General features: G+C 43.9%; 1 long non-coding RNA gene across 1 annotated transcript in view; it reads left to right on the forward strand.

Annotated features, from left to right (window-relative positions):
* Positions 1-19,263, forward strand: part of LOC129557620 (uncharacterized) — a 114,061-nt gene extending 94,798 nt beyond the window's left edge. Inside the window, exons 5-7 of the long non-coding RNA XR_008686244.2 lie at positions 7,776-7,868; positions 13,004-13,127; positions 18,919-19,263. This is a non-coding gene — a long non-coding RNA (uncharacterized LOC129557620). The remainder of the gene's footprint in view (positions 1-7,775; positions 7,869-13,003; positions 13,128-18,918) is intronic.
* Positions 19,264-20,576: the final 1,313 nt, after the last annotated feature.

The raw sequence follows: 20,576 nt of genomic DNA on the forward strand, positions 1-20,576 counted from the left end.
ATAAAAGGGAATTCCCTGGAGGTCTAGTGGTTAGGATTCTGCGCTTTCAGTGGTTAGAACTCACTGGGGGGCTGGGTATGATCTCTGGTCAGGGAAATAAGAACCCATGTGCTGTGTAGTGTGGCAAAAAAAAAAAAAAACACTCAGGGAGGAACCATCATGGCTAAGAATTGTAACTAACACAGATAAGGTGGGTTTGTCGTCAAATTCTCCTTGTGTCACAAATAAGTCCTCTGTTGACTTGAGCCTACTGCTTGAATCTCCGATTCATCTCATTTTCATCAGGATTGTTGGGAGATTTGAATGAGATCATATACACTAGCACTTTGTGAAAGGAAAAGGAACAGGGAAATGTGTGTATGTGTGTGTGTGTGTGTGTGTGTGTGTGTGTGTGTGTGCACATGCCCAGTCATATCCATCTCTTTGAGACCCTGTGAACTGTAGCCTGCTGTGTGTGTGTGTGTGTGTGTGTGTGTGTGTGTGCACATGCCCAGTCATATCCATCTCTTTGAGACCCTGCGAACTGTAGCCTACCAGGGTCCTCTGTCCATGGGATTTCACAGGCAAGGATACTGGAGAGGGTTGCCATTTCCTATTCCAGGGGATCTTCCCAACCCAGGAATGAACCTGCATCTAGCACCACCTTAAGTTAAGTTGCTCAGTCATGTCTGACTCTTTGCAACCCCATGGACTGCAGCACATCAGGCTTCCCCATCCATCACCAACTCCCAGAGCTTACTCAAACTCATGTTCATTGAGTCCGTGATGCTATCCAACCACGTCATCCTCTGTCGTCCCCTTCTCCCCCTGCCTTTAATCTTTCCCAGCATCAGGGTCTTTTCAAATGAGTCAATTCTTCGCATCAGGTGGCCAAAGTAGTGGAGTTTCAGCTTCAGCATTAGTCCTTCCAATGAATATTCAGGATTGATTTCCTTTAGGATGGACTGGTTTGATCTCCATGCTGTCCAAGGGACTCTCAAGAGTCTTCTCCAACACCACACTTCAAAAGCATCAGTTCTTCAGTGCTCAACTTTCTTTATAGTCCAACTCTCACATCCATACATGACTACTGGAAAAGTCATAGCTTTGACTAGACGGACCTTTGTTGGCATAGTAATATCTCTGCTTTTTAATATGCTGTCTAGGTTGCTCATAACTTTTCTTCCAAGGAGCAAGCTTCTTCTAATTTCATGGCTGCAGTCACCACCTGCAGTGATTTTGGAGCCCCCAAAAATACAGTCTGCCACTGTTTCCATTGTTTCACCATCTATTTGCCATGAAGTGATGGGACCAGATGCCATGATCTTAGTTTTCTGAATGTTGACTTTTAAGCCAACTTTTTCACTCTTCTCTTTCACTTTCATCAGGAGGTTCTTTAGTTCTTCTTTGCTTTCTGCCATAAGTATGGTGTCATCCACATAACTGAGGTTATTGATATTTCTCCCGGCAATCTTGATTCCAGCTTGTGTTTCATCCAGTCCAGTATTTCTTATAATGTAATCTGCATGTAAGTTAAGTATGCAGGGTGACAATATACAGCTTGATGTACTCCTTTCCTGATTTGGAACCAGTCTGCTGTTCCATGTCCAGTTTTAACTGTTGCTTCTTGACCTGCATACAGATTTCTCAGGAGGCAGGTCAGGTGGTCTGCTTGAAGAATTCTCATCTCTTGAAGAATTTTCCACAGTTCGTTGTGATCCACACAGTCAAAGGCTTTGGTGTAGTCAATAACGCAGAAGTAGATGTTTTTCTGGAACTCTCTTGCTTTTTCAATGATCCAATGGATGTTGGCAATTTGACTCTGGTTCCTGTGCCTGGGAAGCCCCAATTAATTGCCAAGTCCATATGAATGAAATTGAGCACCTGGGGCTCTCTTACCAGCCCAACAAGAGGGCTGTATCCCTCAGGACTAGTGGGGCCCATGCTTCACACTCTACAGCAAGAAATGAGACAGAGCCAGGACAGGGTAAAGGCTGAAGGACTGTAACACTGAATGATCTTGCCTGCTGGAGATGTGGGTTTTATTCTAACCTTGATCTCTTCTTCTTCCTTTAGACATGACACCTACTGTGTAGGTGCTATTCCTAGTCCTGGAGCTGATCTACATGCCAGGTTGTGTTGGGACCATGGCTAGGAGTGTTGTCTTAGAGTCAGACACATCATTTTGACCTCTAGCTTATTTGGTGAATATCCTTAATTTAGCTCATGTAAGTCTCGCCTTGCTCCTCTGTAAAATGCAGAAAATAGTAACACCTATCTCATCAGATTGTTGTCCAGATTAAATGCGGTCACAGAGCACAGTGCCTGGTTCACAGTGAACACCCAGTAAATTTGTCATTGTATTTACAAATTAAAACCACTGAAATGTGAATTTCTCTTTAATGATATAATTCCAGTCCTCAACTTGTAAAAGGCACACTGGGCTTGTAACTTGCATAAATACAATATATACAGCTCCAAAAGCTCCCGTTTTTTCTTGTATATCATCCTGCCTCTCCTGATATGTCATAGACCTGAGCACTAAAGCACAGCACTGGGAAAAAAAATGAGGAATTTGAAGAGCTGAAAGTGAGCAGAGATGATATTTCTAGATTGTCTGTCAAGTTTCGCAAACTGTGTAAAAGTAAACAAGCAGTACTAAGACCTGAAGGTGATTGTAAATTTAAAATTCTTCCTTTTTAATAATCTAAGCTGTTATTAGCAGTGGATAAGAAAACACCACTTAAAAAAACTGTATAAGATTATTTTTTACTCTGATGCATTTTTTACCACTAATGCAATGTACATAGTATAAATAAGTAATGTAATCAAGTTTATCTTTGGAAGAAAAAGTTAATAATCCTACTGGAGAGCTGGAAATAAATGGTGCTGTTATTGCATTTATTTCAAATCACACCAGCTCAGACTGAAACTGTGTGTCAACAGAATTATTTTGAATTCCTCTGTGACCCTTCTTACCTTCCCAGTTGTCCTGGACCCGCAGAAGCAACTGGGAAGAGAAGCTGTATGGGCAGGTTCAAGAGTGGGTAGAAACTCCCACACCTGCTTTGGGACTTCCAAAGGCATCAGCATCCATGGACTTGCAGTGGGGGAGAGGGCTGGGGACCCCAGGTGGTTGGCCTCAGCATCCAGGGTCCAGAATAGATTATACCACTCAGGTCAGTGGTGGACAAATGGTTGACAAATCACACAACTGGATGATAAAAGGAAACTCACTGGGTTTGTGAGTCTACAAAAAAGTGAGTGAGTTATGTATAAGAGGGGAGAGAGGAAACAGCCAGAAACCGAGCAGAGAGCAGGCAGGGAGACATAATAGGCAAGAATACAGAGGAGGACCTTCCCTGGTGGTACAGTGGATAAGAATACACTTGCCAATGCAGGGGACACAGGTTCGATCCCTGGTCCAGGAAGATTCCACTTGCCATGGTCAAGTAGAGCCATGCACCACAACTACTGAGCCCGTGCTCTAGGGCCTGTGAGCCACAGCTAATGAACTACTGAAGCCCATGCTGTGCAACAAGAGAAGCCATCACAACGAGAAGCCCCCACTCTCTGGGGTTAGAGAAAAGCCTGCATGCAGCAACAAAGACCCAGCACAGTTCAGTTCAGTTCAGTCGCTCAGTCGTGTCCAACTCTCCGCGACCCCATGAATCACAGCACGCCAGGCCTCCCTGTCCATCACCAACTCCCGGAGTTCACTCAAACTCATGTCCACAGAGTCGGTGATGCCATCCAGCCATCTCATTCTCTATCGTCCCCTTGTCCTCCTGCCCCCAACCTTTCTTAGCATCAGAGTCTTTTCCAGTGAGTCAACTCGTCGCATGAGGTGGCCAGAGTATTGGAGTTTCAGCTTTAGCATCAGTCCTTCAAGAACACCCAGGATTGATCTCCTTTAGAATGGACTGGTTGGATCTCCTTGCAGTACAAGGGACTCTCAAGAGTCTTCTCCAAAGACCCAGCATAGCCAACAATAAATATATATTTAAAAAAAAAAATAAAAAGAAGAAGAACAAAGAGGAAATGGAGGCAACATGGGCCCTTGTGATCCTCTCCTGGGTCCTGCCACTGGGAGAGCTTCCAGAGGGCATGGTGTGATGACACATCCAAAGTCTTTATTCCCTAAATGAGTTTTTCCCCTTAAATCTCAGATTCTATGCCTGCTTTTCCACACTGGGAATCTAGGCTTGCTAAACCAGAGGAACAGAGAGAGGTCCTTTAACTCTGAGCTTTCTATGCCTGATCAACATTACTCATTCTGGACGTGGGCTCAGCTCTTCCCACAAGTTCTGAATCCCTTCTCTGCCTGTCTTCTCTATCACCCACTGTCCCTCCTTCTAACACTTTCAATCTCTCTCTATCAGCACTTTCTTCCCAGTCTTTAAAAACATGCAAGTCTCTTCAACAAAACAAAATCCAAAACATGCTCCTTGGGACTTCCCTGGTGATCCAGTGACTAAGACTCTGCACTCCCAATGCAGGGGGCTCAGGTTTGATCCCTGGTCAGGGAACTAGATCCCGCATGCAGAAACTAAGAGTTTGCATGCTGCAACTACAGATTCCATGTTGCAACTAAGACCCGGTGGAGACATAAAAAGAGACACACTCGATCAAGTATACCCTACACACCCCCATATGGTTGTACCCTTTCTTTGGGACGTTTTCTGAGACACATTCTCTGGCACCTAGAGACTCCGTCCCCTTCTCTCCCAGAGTTCCCCCAGCACCCTGTGCATCCTTCTATCGTAGCACTTTCACATGGTATCATCACGGGCTGTCTTCTCTCCTCTCCCACACGAGTGGTCCATATGTTAACTCAAGAACAGAGCTGTATCTTTCATCTCTGTATTCTTGTGCTTGTCCTTGTGTTCAAGCCTTAGATGACACTCAGTGTACTAAAAGTTTTGTTGCATGCTTGTGGTATTAGTCAGCATTCTTCAGAGAATGTGATTACGAAGACCAAGAAATTTCAAGATCTATATAGTCAGCAAGCTGGAGACTCAGAAGTGCTAACAGGATCGTTCCAGTCTAAGTCAAGGGGCCTGAGAACCAGGAGAGCAGTGGTGTAAGTTCCAGTTGGAATCTGAACCCAAAGGCAGGAGAGGCCCGGTGTCCTAGCTTGAAGACAGTTAAGCAGAGAGAATTCTCTTACTCAGTCTTTCTGTTCTATTCAGGCCTTCTAAGGATTGGATGAGGCCTGCCCACACTGGGGAGGGCAATCTGCTTTACTCAGTCTACTGATTCAAATACCGAGTCAGCAGAACCCAGCTCTCAGACACACTCGGAATAGCTTAACCAGATATGCAGATGACACCACCCTTATGGCAGAAAGTGAAGAGGAACTCAAAGGCCTCTTGATGAAAGTGAAAGAGGACAGTGAAAAGGTTTGCTTGAAGCTCAACATTCAGAAAATGAAGATCATGGCATCTGGTCCCATCATTTCATGGGAAATAGATGGGGAAACAGTGGAAACAGTGTCAGACTTTATTTTTTGGGGCTCCAAAATCACTGCGGATGCTGATTGTAGCCATGAAATTAAAAGACGCTTACTCCTTGGAAGGAAAGTTATGACCAGCCTAGATAGCATATTAAAAAGCAGAGACATTACTTTGCCAACCAAGGTCGGTCTAGTCAAGGCTATGGTTTTTCCTGTGGTCATGTATGGATGTGAGAGTTGGACTGTGAAGAAAGCTGATCGCTGAAGAATTGATGCTTTTGAACTGTGGTGCTGGAGAAGACTCTTGCGAGTCCCTTGGACTGCAAGGAGATCCAACCAGTCCATTCTAGAGGAGATCAATCCTGGGTGTTCATTGGAAGGACTTATGCTAAAGCTGAAACTCCAATACTTTGGCCACCTCATGCGACGAGTTGACTCACTGGAAAAGACTCTGATGCTGGGAGGGATTGGGGGTGGGAGGAGACGGGGACGACAGAGAATGAGGTGGCTGGATGGCATCACCGACTCGATGGACATGAGTTTGAGTGAACTCCGGGAGTTGGTGATGGACAGGGAGACCTGGCATGCTGTGGTTCATGGGGTTGCTAAGAGTCGGACACGACGGAGCGACTGAACTGAACTGAACTGAACTGAACAGCCAAGGTGATATCACATGTGTCCACAATATTTTTCAGTTCCCAGTGCAGGTTCTATTTGTATCTTCTTCGGAAAAACATTAACATCACAGGTTTTAGAGGTTCCTCCCTTCTCCATTTTTTTCCAAAGCCTCTTATCCACACTGAATGCTGTAAGACCTGATGATGGCTCTCTTCTGTTCTGTGTTTCATGAGGAAGCAGAGTTCCATATAAAGTTGTAAGCTCCTTGAGGGGAATCAATTACTATGTGACATATTTTATGACACTCTTCATAGCGCTTAATTTGGAACTGGAGCAGAAGAGGCAATCCAAAAATATTTATTCAACTATATAAAGCTGAAATGTAACATAGAGGATGAATGAGACAGTATGCATTTTTTATATTACATCTGGACTGCTGGTTATCAATCCAAAATTCATTCTCTTTCTTTAGTGATAAACAGAAATTCTACAGTTTGGGGGTGTGGCAATACGTTCTAGCCTTATCTCAGGAACTGTAAAGGGTGCAGTAAAAGGGATGTGGAAGTTATCCCAAGGTGCTTGCAATTCTAGTGAAGAACTCTGCTTGCTCCTGGAAGCAGAACGATAGAAGAAAGCTATATTTGGGTATTAGATCAGGTAGAGGAGAAGAAGGAGAAGGCAATGGCAAGCCACTCCAGTACTATTGCCTAGAAAATCCCATGGATGGAGGAGCCTGTTAGGCTGCAGTCCGTGGGGTCACTAAGGGTCGGACACGACTGAGCAACTTCACTTTTCACTTTCACACATTGGAGAGGGAGGTGGCAACCCACTCCAGTGTTCTTGCCTGGAGAATCCCAGGGACAGGGGAGCCTGGTGGGCTTCCGTTATGGGGTCACACAGAGTCGGACACGACTGAAGTGACTTAGCAGCAGCAGCAGTAGCAGCAGCAGAGGAGAAGAAACATTGGAGGAGCTTGGAGAAGGGCAAGGTCTCTCTATGTGCTGTGGTGCTCCTGTTTTCCCAGCTTTCTTTGAAGCTACAGGTGGTCATGTGATTACATTCTAGCCATTGAGATGTAAGCAGTCCATTGTATGGAATTTCCAGGGATGCCTCTTAAAGGGAGGTGACTCAGATGGGTGCCCTATGGATTTTCCATTCTGTTTTCCTCCTTTGATTTCCAGGATCCCAGATAAGATGCCGGGCACACCAGCAGTCAGCTTGAGGATGGAAACTATGTGCTAAGAATGATAAAGCAAAGAGGGAAGAAGTCTTGCGTCCTGGTGTCTTTGTAGTGCTGTCCTACTAGCCCTGGACTGCTCAGTTCTGGCTGCCTTTTACATGAAAGGATAGGACTTTGTGATTTCTGACCTCTTTTATTTTGGTTTTCTATTTTATGCAGTCTAACATAATCCAAGCTGAAAGAGATACAAATTAACACAAAAGAATGGAAGTGCTGTATGAAATAAATTCTTTCAGTTAATAAAAGGCATTTTTACTAATATGCAAGGCATAAGTGAACTATAACCATCAAATATATTTGGCATTACTAATATGAAATATTATTGTTTATTCTTTTCTCCCCCATCACAATGAATCCCTTAGTGATGTGGGCTTTAGACTGTCATCCATGCAAGGACGATTTTCTTGTAAATTAGAGCAAAAGGAAAAAAAGCCTTGTAAATCATCTCTCTCACTTAACTTGCCCATTGTCCTCTCTCTGCAGGAAACCCACAGGTTGCAGAAGAAAATGGCTGGTAGAAATGCCGCAGGAAGAATAACTTGGTTTTGAAATGAGGTGAAAAGCAGTGAAATTAATGTAAGCGGTCCTTAGGTTCTTTTTTTCTTTTTGGTCCTACTTTACAAAGTGAAAATTGGGGAAACTGATGAGAAGAGTCTCTGTTTTAAATAAGAGCAAGACAAGGACATAGCTTTCTGAGGATTATATTTAAAAAAAGGTGGAAAGAAAAGGGGACGTGAATGATAAATTAAAAAAAACCCATCCCTCTTGTATCTCCCCCAATAGAACACATCAGGTCAGCTTAAGGGGTCATCTTCCAGTCCTACAGTGTGGCACTTTTAGAGAAAAGCCCAACTCTGAAGGTCTCTGATAATTTTTAAAAGTTGTTTGAAATATAGGTATTAAAGTAATGTGTTTCTCAAGTTCTGCAATTTTCTCTCAAGAAGGGCCAGGATTAACTAACCAAATTGAATCTTTGGTGATGAGACAAATTCTAAAGCAAAAACCGGAAGGATTTAGAAGGAAAAGAATCCAATGTTATAATAAAACAAAATAGTTCAGACAGAAGGCGGAGCTTATTGTGAGCAACGGGGATGGAGCTAACAACAGTATGTCTGCCTTGTCAAGAAACAGTGACGACATAACCTGGAGGACACGCTCTCGGGATTCCTCACTCATATGGCTGGATAATCAGTGCTGGCCACTGTCTGCAGGCTCCACTGGACTCGGAGCTGAGAGCCTTGGTTCTCGCCACAGGATTCTCTCCACAGCCTGCTTGGGCTTCTTTAGAACCAGGTGGCTGGGTTCCAAGAGAACTGGGCAGAAGCGCATGGTAATTTGGTGCTCTAACCTCAGAAGTCACATAGCTCCACTTCATTATTTAAGTCAATCACAAAAAGGTTCACCCAGACTCAAGGGGAGGGGTCAGGGACCCCATCACTCCATTGGAGGAATGTCTGCTGCTGCTGCTGTTGCTGCGTCCCTTCAGTCGTGTTCGACTCCGTGCGATCCCATAGAAGGCTGCCCACCAGGCTCCCCCGTCCCTGGGATTCTCCAGGCAAGAATACTGAAGTGGGTATACATTTCCTTCTCCAGTGCATGAAAGTGAAAAGTGAAAATGAAGTCGCTCAGTCGTGTCCGACTCTTAGCGACCCCATGGACTGCAGCCTACCAGGTCCCTCCGTCCATGAGATTTCCAAGGCAAGAGTACTGGAGTGGGGTGCCATTGCCTTCTCCTGGAGGAATGTCTAGTTATACTGTAAAAAGGGCATGCAGATGGGAGATGTTGTTTGCATCCTCTGGGAAAATACAGACTGCCACGGTAGGAAATGTGAGTTCACAGTGGGAAAGGGGGGACTGTTTTAATCGCCCAATCAGCCTGAGAGTAATCTACCAAGTATTAGCTCTTATAATACCTGGGGAGGCCCCAGGAAGTGAAATTCCACCCTTCAGCCCATTAGCATTATGAGCTGACCAGAAATGACTGGGTTCATAAAACTTTATGATATCAAGAGTCAAGTACTGATTTCCAGGCACCACCACTTTCAATAAACACCCCACAGTCAATTCGCTTTTACTAAGATGAGGTGGCTTTGGGAAAATTGCTTTTTCTGGTACCCTGTTTACTGAGAGGAAGAACAATGCCAAACTCAGGTTGCATGGCAGCAGGCTTCCACGTCAATACCTTCCTGTTCATGGCTTCCCTCAGGTCTGGGGAGGCAGACAGTGCATGCCTGGAGCTGGCCTTTGGACAGACACTACCTCTCCTACTGTCTGGGAGACATGTGTTATTACTGTGGTAAATAACCATAATCTGAGTTTTCCCAGCCTATGGGTACCAATGAAGTCACATGAATAGCAATCAATCAGATTTGGTTAATACCCTCATTTGGTGTCAAATGTCAGTGAATATGTTGAAGGTATGTGGGGGTTAACTCATCTGTGTCTAGCAGTCAGTTCCCTTGTCATCTTTTGCCCCAGGCCTGCTGGTTGATGTCTGCTGTCTGTGAAACCATTCAAAAGCAGGCATCTCCTTACTGTTACTGGTGCCAGTCAGAGTCTTGGCATCCATAGTCAGGTCAAGGTGGAATTGGGGACTCAGCAGTCCTCATGGAGCAAGGATGTGCTGTGTCTGAGATGGAGTGAGGGTTTTCCGCCCATCTTCCCACCCCCAGCTCCAGGCCTCACTTTTTTGGGGTTGCAGGTCGCACAGCATGTGGGATATTAGTTCCAGGTTTCGACCAGGTTTTGAACCCGTGCCTCCTGCATTGGAAGACGGAATCTTAACCACTAGACTGCTAGGAAAGTCCCTTTCACTTTGTTATCTGGTTACCTGAGTAGCATTGCTTGAGCCCTATGTCTCACAGAGCCCCTTATGACAACAGTCTCTTCAATCTCTGCAAACAACTTCTCTCCTCACAGGGCTCAGATGAAAATCCAAGCTAACCAACTTCTTAAAAATAGATGCCAGTAGGCTGCCTGCCTTACCAAGTCACTGGACATTTCCAGACATGCCTGATTCCCAGCCAAGAAGACAAATTCCGCTCAGACTCGAAGCCCTGCTCTAAGACTACCACACACAGTTGCACCACAGGGCTTCCTTCTGATTCAGTTCTGCGAGGTGGGCAGGACAGACTTTAGTATGATTTCCATTTTTGACAGGAAGAAATTAATTCTTCAAGGAAATAAATAAGGAGCCTGAAATGAAATAATACTTAAGATTCAGATGGAGTCTAGGAATGGGGGTCTTGGAACAGCAGATCTGTACTCTCCTTGGAGTCCCTTCCTGGTGACAGGTCACAAAAGTTGGCCTGGATGCTCGAGGCAGTTAGATGCATTTTCCTGTCTGTGCTCACAGCACTTGGTCTGTTGTCGCATTTCTTTCATTTTATGGCACTGCTTTAAATGTCATTCTTCCCCATTGAACGCCTGTCTGCCAGCAGAGTGCCTGGCATGGACTTCTCCATGCACTTGATAAACATATATTGGTGGAATGAATATGGATTGCTTAGTGTTTCTGAAGTAGAGGCAGCCCCCTCCTATCCCAGGGAGGGTTTGGAAGTGTAGGACATTTTTGGTTGTCACAACACTGGGGAGCAATGCTCCTAGTCTTGATTGACCAGGGCCAAGGATATGGCACATCTTGCCATCTGTCTAAGAGTCCTACACAAGCAGTGCTTTGCCCCGCAAGCCATTAACTCCTCCTTTGAGAATAAAGACAAGGAAGTTCAAATGCAGGGATGTCCTGAGGCCTCTGATAGCTTCAGGCTTTGCCGAGGAACACCTTCTGACCTTCTGTTTGAGTTTTGGGGCTGAACAGGGGCTGTGCTATACACCCGTCTCACCTTATGATTTACCGAGATAACAGATGTGAAGGGCCTACTAGAGGGTTTGGTCTGTGGCAGGCAGACAGGTGATTTGAGCTCCTTTCCAGCGTCTTTGGGTAATGAGGACACCTCCTTGTAAGTCCTTCAGTGTACCAGTCTCGCCGACGGTTTGACTCACAGAAAGATTTTGCAGACAGGCCTTGTGTCCCAGAATCTGGTCTCATGACATACAGAAAACACGAAAGGAAGCACATCACTGAATTATAATGGAGAGTCACTGAATTAAATATGTGACGTTTCAAAGGATCAGCGCCTGGCACTTAGTGGTGTCTTGAGAAATGGTTGAGTTGATGAGCAGACAGCAGAGGTCCAAGAAACCAGTGCTCTGGCTTAGATACTAAGGCAGCATTGATCAAATTGTATTCTCTCTTAGCAAAATCAAGGGAGATTTCCTCTGTAAGTTTCTCCTCATCTTCTATTTCCTGCAAATTGAAAAGATTTCCTACAGAGGCCACACTTCCTGACTCACTTTCCATTTCCAGCACTGCAGGTAAGGGATGCTAGGTGCAAAATCACACACGATTCACCTGCCTCGCCAAGTCCCTTTGAATTATTCCAGTTCCCACTGGTGAGTATATTTACTTTCCACCTGCTTCTTATTAGGAAAAATATGTCATAGCAACATTACAAAAGGTGGATAAAAATAGAAAAACCATAATCCTATCCTATCACAACTCATAAAAATTGCCTTCTGATGCCTTTCTATAAGAATGTTTTTATAAAGTTGCTATTCTAACGCACATACTATTTTGATTTCTACTATATCCAATTTGTGTTATAAATTTTCCATGTGTACGTGTAAGCTGCATAATTACAATGTTTAATGACAGCAAAATTTTCCATAGCTTTAACATGCCATCCCAGCCTATTGGATACTGAGGTTGTTCTCATTACGCAGTGATGCACTAAGTATTAATACTTAAAGTTTGTCAGTATTGCTAAACTATTCCATAGAATAAATTCCTGGTATTTTAGGTAGAATCAAAACAGTGTAAACATTATAACTTGCTCTGTTTTTCCTTATTACATTCCACAAAGATTGTACCAATTTACCATGCCTTCAGAAGTATATAAGAACCCAAATTCCATTGCAGTCTTGGATTGTATCATTTTAAAAAACTTTCGTAGGTGTAAAATGATACTACCACAATTTGATTTGCTTTATTTACTATCAAGTATGACTAATTTTCCAAACATTTTACTTTCTCTTTATATGTCCTCTTTTGTGAATATTGATATGATCAAGCTTCCCCCAAACACAGTTTCAAGTATAACAGAATAAAAAGAATACTGGTTTAGTTGTGGGACCACTAACTCCATGTGTTTTTGCCTGACACATCTCATCTTTCTCTGAAGGGTGTTGGCCAATCTCTGATTCTTTTCAGCTCCAAATTTAATTGACTCTAAGCACTTGAAATGAAACACATCAAACTCAACTCTATGCAGCATCAGAAAGTACTGTATCTGTAATTAGCAATAGGTAATTACCTGGAGGGCTTCCCTGGTGGCTCAGACAGTAAAGAATCTGCCTGCCAATGCAGGAGACCTGGGTTTGATCCCTGGGTCAGGACAACCTCCTGGAGAAGGAAATAGCAACCCACTCCAGTATTCTTGCCTAGAGAATCCCATGGACAGAAAAGCCTGGCAGTCTACAGTTCGTGGGGTCTCAAAGAGTTGGACATGATTAAGCACGCATGCAAATACCTGGAGTTTAACACTAGGTGTCTGGAATTCATAAAAGATTCCAGAGATTCTCCTGATTTCTGAGTAGCAGGTGAAGGTAAATAGGGAATTCTTCATTTATTTATTTTCTCATTTATTCAACAGGTGTTTAGAGAGGACCTAGAATGCACGAGGCTCCATAATAGATGCTTGATGTATAAAGATGAAGAGGACACAGTCCCAGGGGAGCTATGATCAGGCAGAGAAAGGAATTCCAACAGCAGATGTGGTAAGAAGTGCAGAGGGCAGCGTGGGGAGTGTCCAGTTAGCACACCTTCACAGAAGGGGGCATTTGAGCCTGGATTTGAAAGGTGAACAGGATCTTACCAAAAAAGGAATGGAGAAATTGGCATGGAGAGGAACTATAGGCAAAGGGGGTAGGATGTAAAAGGTTTGGTTGACAATGACAACTTAATACTACTGAAAAGTTAAGCTTCTGGAATATGTGGTGTGTTGGGCAGAGCTGGGCAGATAAATTGGGGTCAGATTTTATGCCAAGCCAAAGAGTCTGGTTTTTATCTTCTGGGAAGCTTGCATACAGAAGGGAGACAGGGGAGGTTTATAAGCAAGGCAGTAACATGACCAGAACTGTTCTCTTTAATTTTTAAGATCACTTCTAGGAAATATCCAAGTTCTGTTAATGTTTACTCATCTCAAAGCTAGGGCTAATTGTATGAACTTGGGGAGTCTATATTCTGAGGTCTTCACCATTTTGCAGTTAACACCCCATTGGACACTCTCCTTCTATTTGCCTAAGACGATGGGAAGCACAAGACTTCTGTATAGACAGTATGTTAGTTGTATAATTAAGGACAATGCACAATATTTTCCTTCAAACTCCAGATATCTTTTCAGGTGGAGCATCTTTCCATTTAAAGCAATGGGGTTCAACTGTGAATTTGAAAAAAAAGCATAATAAATAGTGTCCTAACTTGGAGAATAAATGACATGGCCCATTATCTAATCTGGGGAATCACAGGTCTGTGGCAGAAGGAAAGAAAGCTGGATGGTTCTTATAGCTTTTGGACAGATGCAGCGTGGATTACTTCTGCTCCTATTTCATGAGTCAAAGCCAGCCACATGCTTGCTGAGTCCTGAGTTCAATATGCTTCCTCCTGAGGAAGGCACTGAAAAATCACAAAGACAGCAACCTAAATACAGACAATGTCCTTATGCCACATATATACCAGTATCGAGTTCTAGATACAGATCTCAGTATTAAGAAAGGTCTTAATTGGTTTTTGAACAATGAAATCAGGGTCAGTCATTTTCCATCGGCTCAGGCCTTACCGCATCAACTTCCAGCCCTGCTCTGTACTTCAGAGTGCTGATCCTTATCCTTTGGGCTTTTTTATTTTATTTAGGCTAATTCAGTAGAGGGGCCTGGCTGGAGACCAGGCTGGAGGGTATGAGGAGGGGAGAAGTAAGGGTATTTCTCCCTTCTCTTTCTCTGCTTCTGGAAGCATCTTTGGCCACTGCTGTGCACCCTCTGGAGCTCCAGCAGTCACCAGGCCACCCTTCCTGTGGGTCCCAGTTGCCTGAGAGCAGCCACCACTGTGGGTTCCCATCTTTGTCTACCTAGCTGCAGGATGAGAGTACCTTCTTACACTTTCCAATTTCCAGTTGCCTGTTCGCTTCTTTGTCTTTTTAAAGACACATATTTTTCTTTTGTCTTTTTGTCATATTAAATCCCCTTTACCGAATGAACCTGGGAGTTCTACTTGCCCGATTGGACTCTATGTAACATGGGCTCCCATTGGTTCTGCAAACTAGTTATGCTTTTCAAACTTATCTAATAGGTATAAACGTAATGTTTACTTTGAAAAAGTGAAAGTGTTAGTCGCTCAGTCATGTCCGACTCTTTGTGACCCCATGGACTGTAGCCTGCCAGGCTACTCTGTCGATGGAATTCTCCTTGCAAGAAATAGTAGAGTTGGGTGCCATTTCCTTCTCCAAGGGATCTTCCCCACCCAGGGATCAAACCTGGATCTTCCACATTGCAGGCAGATGCTTTACCATCTGAGCCACCAGGGAAGACCTGTTTACTTTAAAGGTAAACTTACCAGGATTGGCTGTGGATATGGTTAATATGGTTAAGCTCCTTTAAACCTCATATCCCAAGATTAGATCCCTAGTTTTTGCTGTTGTAGTTCTAGGCTCAATGTCTATAACAACATAGGTATAAGGCACAAATGAACATCTTAATATTTAAAAAATAAAAATTTAAAAATACTTGTAGGTTATCACCCTCTTTAAAACATAGTAGGGTAGAACAAGGGCAGGGAATTCATCTGAGAGCAAATAAGCAAGTGAGTGGTCCAGGTTTCGTCCCTCAAAAAAAACAAGACAGGAATTTTTCTGGTGATCCAGTGGCTAAGACTTTTCATCCCAGTGCAGGGGGCCTGGGTTTGATCCCTGGTCAGAGAACTAGATCCACCATACCGCAAATAAAGATCCCATGTGCCACAACTAAGGCCTGGCTCAGCCAAATAAGTAAAAAACCCAATAAGATAGGACTTTCCATGTTAATATATGGCAAAACCATCACAATATTATACAGTAATTATCATCCAATTAAGATAAATTAATTTAAAAGAAAAAAGAAAAAAAACCTAATACCAAAAAAAAAAAACCCCAAAACAACCCAATAAGATAAACCCTGTGTGTGTGTGTGTGTGTGTGTTTGTGCTATTAAGCTATATATCTGCTTATAGATACTGGCACTTAATTTACCATGCAGGTAAACACATATATACACATGACATTTATGAATTCATATACATACATATATGTAGATGATTAAACAATTTTTAAAGGACTGTGGTCATTAGTAGTCTTTAAAGAGTTTGTTTAACTGTAAAGAGCAAAGGATGGTTCGTTTAAAAACTCCTATGTTTTGTATCGAATTTCTATTGATTGTTTTGATACAATAATGGAAGCAAATTTTAAATCTGGAATCGAGTCGATAGAGACACTGAAGGAAAAAGACTCGATGGCATCCAGACAGAAGGATTTTTTGCCAGCAAGTAGTGAGTGAATGGGCAAGTGACAGCCTTGGAGACGGTGGAGTCACATGATGCTTTCCCTGAATTAACTAAGAGATTTGGCTTCAAGGTCTCTGGGAAAAGGAGCGGGAAGGGTTGGTTTCTAGGGAACGGTTTGCCCCTTCTGCCTCACTCTGCTACTGGTCGAAGACACCAGCAGGCACGGCTGCTGCTGGGTAGGCAGTGGTGGTTGGTGGGTGACAGTCCAAGGGGACCCCTGCAGGGCTTCTCTCCGGGGACTGTCAGCATTGGGCAGGCCAGTAATGCACGCAGGAGAGGGGCAGTCAGTAGGGCTTTCTGAGTCAAAATGATGGCAGGTTCCTCTGAGGTGACATCTGCTAAGCAGGAATCTAGTGACATCGGGTCCCTGAGGTACCTTCCTGTGGGCTTCAGAGTCAGACTGGTCTGAATTCACATCCCAGATCAGCCACTCATCAGCTGAGTGAGTTTGAGCACATTATGCAATTTCTTGAACCAATATCTCTGCCTTTATAAAAGTAGACAGCCATATGTATATTAAATGTCTGGTTCATAAGAAGCACTCACTGTTGCATTCTTTTTATTACTGATAACGATAACTGTTATTCATATTATCATGTTTGTAAAATGCTTGCAATCACTTAGAAATATACGCCCCTGCTTTTTCTGCAAGGTTACAGAAGTCTTTAATCCCACTTTCTCATAATACCCACTAAGAAATGGAAGCCCAAAGAAGGCAAATAACTTGCCCTTATTTACTCCTTACTTGTTTAACTAGTGAGAAGTAGACACAGAAAGATAGCCCATTCCATGGCCTTTTCTTCTAAACCAAGAAGATCAACAGACATTCCAACTGGGTGGACACACTTTCCCTGCCTTTACAGTAACTTTCCCAACCTTGGTCGCAAAATCCACGGGGAAGTCATCACATCAGCCTCAAATCTGTTTCCTTTTCTTCCTGAGAGTCTAGTTCCCTGCCTCTTTTCATCTCTTGTTTTCATGTGAGTGTTTATTCTGTTTCTCATCCTGAATCTTACTCTCCATCCACCCCTCATTAAATTCTCTGATGTGCTGTGCCTATTAGTTTATTTTTTAAGTCATTCAACAAACATGTATTGAGCATATCTGAACATAACTGTTTAAGAAGACACCAAAGGCTTGTGAAGGAATTGCAGTACCTATGCCGGAAAGGGGAACAGAAGACCATGGTGCGGGGGACGCCTAATAACCTTCCACCAGCAGGGGGCAGTATAGCAAGGTGGTTGACAGCTTGGGCTCGAGTCAGATGCACTGGATTGAACCTGAGCTTGCTCCATCAGTGCCCTTGGGGTAACTGTACAGACTCAGAGGAGGAAGTGTACTTTTCTCCTTTGTAAGGTAGGAATAATCATAGTACTTGCCTCAGATGGAGTGCTGTTGTTCAGTTGCTAAGTCACGTCCAACACTTTTGCCACACCATGGACTGTAGTCCCCCAGGCTCCTCTGTCCATGGGATTTTCCAGGCAAGAATACTGGAGTGGGTTGCCATTTCCTTCTCCAGATGGAGTGTGGGGAGTAACAAAAACTTAAGAATTAAATATTTTAAAATGTCTACAAGTTGTCTTTTCCCTTTAAATATAGAGTTGATCAGAATAAGGACAGGGAATCCATCTGAGAATACATAGTAAGCATTCAATCCAAGCAACTCCTTATTTCCTTAAGAGGGAGAGTAAACAGAGATTTGAACCGTCATTGAATAGCCAGGGTTTAGGTTATTTATGAGAAGGGATCAGGGTCTCTCCTTTCTTCAGCCAAAGCAAAAATTTCATAGTTCTGCTCCAAACCCAAATGAGTACCGTGATCAAGAGAGGCTGAAGAACTGACCCTGGGGGCGGTTTCTGATCGACTCTATATGGAGGGTGGCCTGCCAGAGCTGATGGGCAAAGCTTGTGCAAATCCTGCATCTTACAACCTGTGTGGTCCAGCTGTGAGCTGAACAAAGAGCAGCATGTGTGATGCGAGAGCTCTGAATAGAGCCTGAGACTGCATGTTTCTGTGTGCGGGAAAATGATTTACTTGGTGAATACTCGATTTCTTTCTACTATCCTTTCCTACTAAGGAGCACAGGGCTGAAACCATGAGGATATTTCCCTGCCTTGCTGGCTCCGTTTCCTGGGCAAGATGAGCTTATCATTTTCAATTCGGCTCCTAGCTAATAGAGAAGTTCCCCAGGCAAGAGCAAAAACACAGTGACAAAAAAAAAAAAAAAAACCATGATAGACAGAAAAACATGACTGTCCTCAGCCCTACTTCAGTGTTTGAAAAAACCAACTTTCTGTACATTAGATCAATCCTTCCACAGGCTGGCACACTTTTGGTTTTCAGCTAAGGGGACTCTGTAAACTGTTAATCTGTATGAATCCTATGGTCGTGTGTGTGTGTGTGTGTGTGTGTGTGTGTGTGTGTGTGTGTCGGTGGGGGTGGGGGACTGGTCTGATGGCAATTGCTATAACTCAAAGAGGGTGGGAACTCATTTTCGTTTGGAATCAAATGCATTCAGAGCTGGATAAAATGAAAAACTTTATTCAGCATTTTCTGAAAGAAGCCACACAAGGTCTCCTGGCTCAGCATCTAGGGCCACACATGCCACTGAAGTCACATAGAGTGTGCACATGCACACACAACATGTAATTTTTAATATCCCCCCATGACCAGAATGGATTTGTTCCATTCAGTGGGAAGCCACAACATTTATTACATCTCTTTCCCAAATAAACCTCAAAGCCAGCATTTCATCTTTCCTCATGTAATCATCATAAGGTAGAAAATGAAATTTTCCAAATCTAAAAGCATGTTGCTAAGAGCTGCAGGGCACTGCATGTCACTCCTTACTTTGATGTGTTCATGGAAGGGGGTGGGGGATGACAAAAAAAATGAGAAAGGAAAGAAAGATGCCCTGCATCTTCCTAGGATTTTCAGAAAGCTTCTTCTTTTTTTTTTGTTTAACTCTTTACATAGTGACAAGATGGAGCTGATTAAAAGAAGACAAGCAAAGTCTCAGTGCCAGACCACTTCAGAGATGAAGCATTCCAGAAAGGCATGTAAGAACTCCTGTCAGAAACAGGGAGGATTTCACAGCCCCTCTTGCATATTAATGAACTACAAGGAACCTCAGTGTAGTGGTGCAGATGCAACATTTCAGGAGCCGTGCCAGGATTCCGCGATAAATACCAGCTCCAGGGGAAATACATTTCATGACAGAATTAGGGGATCAGCCATCTGAGACGTCCACAGAAACCACTCCCCGCCCCATCTTTCAAAACTCAAGGGGGTTTCGGGGGGAGCTGGTGGTGCGGTGGATGTGGGGTGGATGGGGCTATTTATTGGAGTCCAGTTCCTGTACGTTCGCTCCATCTTCAACTCTTCTGATGCTGCATACGTCCTCAAGCAACAAATCCACCAGCCTAAAGGTCAAGTTCAGGTGAATTGATTAATTTTGCTGCCTGTTTTTCTGGTGTGTGTGGGTTTGTTTGTTTTTTTTTTTTTTTTTTTTGGAAAAACTGCTGAAACCTCGAATCCTCTTGCTTTAGAAGCAAAACCTCTCTTTTCAGAAAGCTCATCCCCCTGTCACTGCCTATTGGGGGTTTTTCCTTCCCAACTTCTTACAACCTGTGGTTTGCAGGCAGAAGACACGCTCCCAGCGATTCTCTGCCCCCTCCACAAGCCCTCCTCCAGAATTTGCTGGATTCTCACCCCCGTGATCACTCGTTCCCCTCTGCCCCGTGTGCAGAGTACAGCCGTCACTGTCGTCTGTGCTCACCATCTGTTCTAAAATTCCTCCGATACAGAAATCACATGACAGTTTGAGGTGCAGCCATCTCAATATTGCAAGGTTTCACTTGGCAGGGTTTGGAACTGATGGCTGCTGTGTGGTTCCGCCTTATGAAGCTGACCAGCCAACGCGGTGTGATAGCTAGCTAGCTCTCTAGAAGGACCTTCAAAAGCAGCTGCCGACTCTCTCAGATGTTTTTGTGAGGCCGAAAATAGAGAATAAAGCCGCAGTCTTCATTTTCAGCTGAGACCCAGGCTCGACTGCAGCCAGGAAGAGGGGGAAAAAATGGATGGAGCCATGCTCTATGCTGTTATGCAAGGAAAGAGCATCGCCAGATTGGACTCAGTAACCAGACTGGTCACTCCTTGTCACCGTGATGCTGCATACAAAAATACTCAGGCTCAGCAGCTTGACACAATTGTTCTTTTTTGCTCACAGGCCTAGATCAGCTAGGTATCAGCTGACTTAGGCTGGGCCTCCTCTCTGGGTTGGCCTCCAAGCCATGGATTATGTCCAGGTCTGGTCCATATGTCTGTTTTCTTCTTGGACCAGGGGACTACCTCTACCAGGTTTATGTTCATATGGTGATAGTGGAGTGGAAGAGGATAGATCCAACTGTGCTTAGGTTATATCTGCTAACATCCCATTGGCCAAAGCAAGTCACATGACAAAACTCGAAGTCGAGGGCAAGGAAGGTTAAGTCACATCCTTAAGCCCAGGTTCAGTGGAGACCAGAAGGTACACTTCTCCCATGGAGAGACAGAGGGGTGAAAATAATTAAGTGATAACGTAAGATCTACTTTCCTTACTACGGTGGACACATGATGCCCTTCCAAGTATCCAT

This window comes from Moschus berezovskii, chromosome 7, assembly GCF_049115385.1.
Source record: "Moschus berezovskii isolate FMDL1 chromosome 7, NW_MosBer_1.0, whole genome shotgun sequence".
Taxonomy (NCBI): Eukaryota; Metazoa; Chordata; class Mammalia; order Artiodactyla; family Moschidae; genus Moschus; species Moschus berezovskii.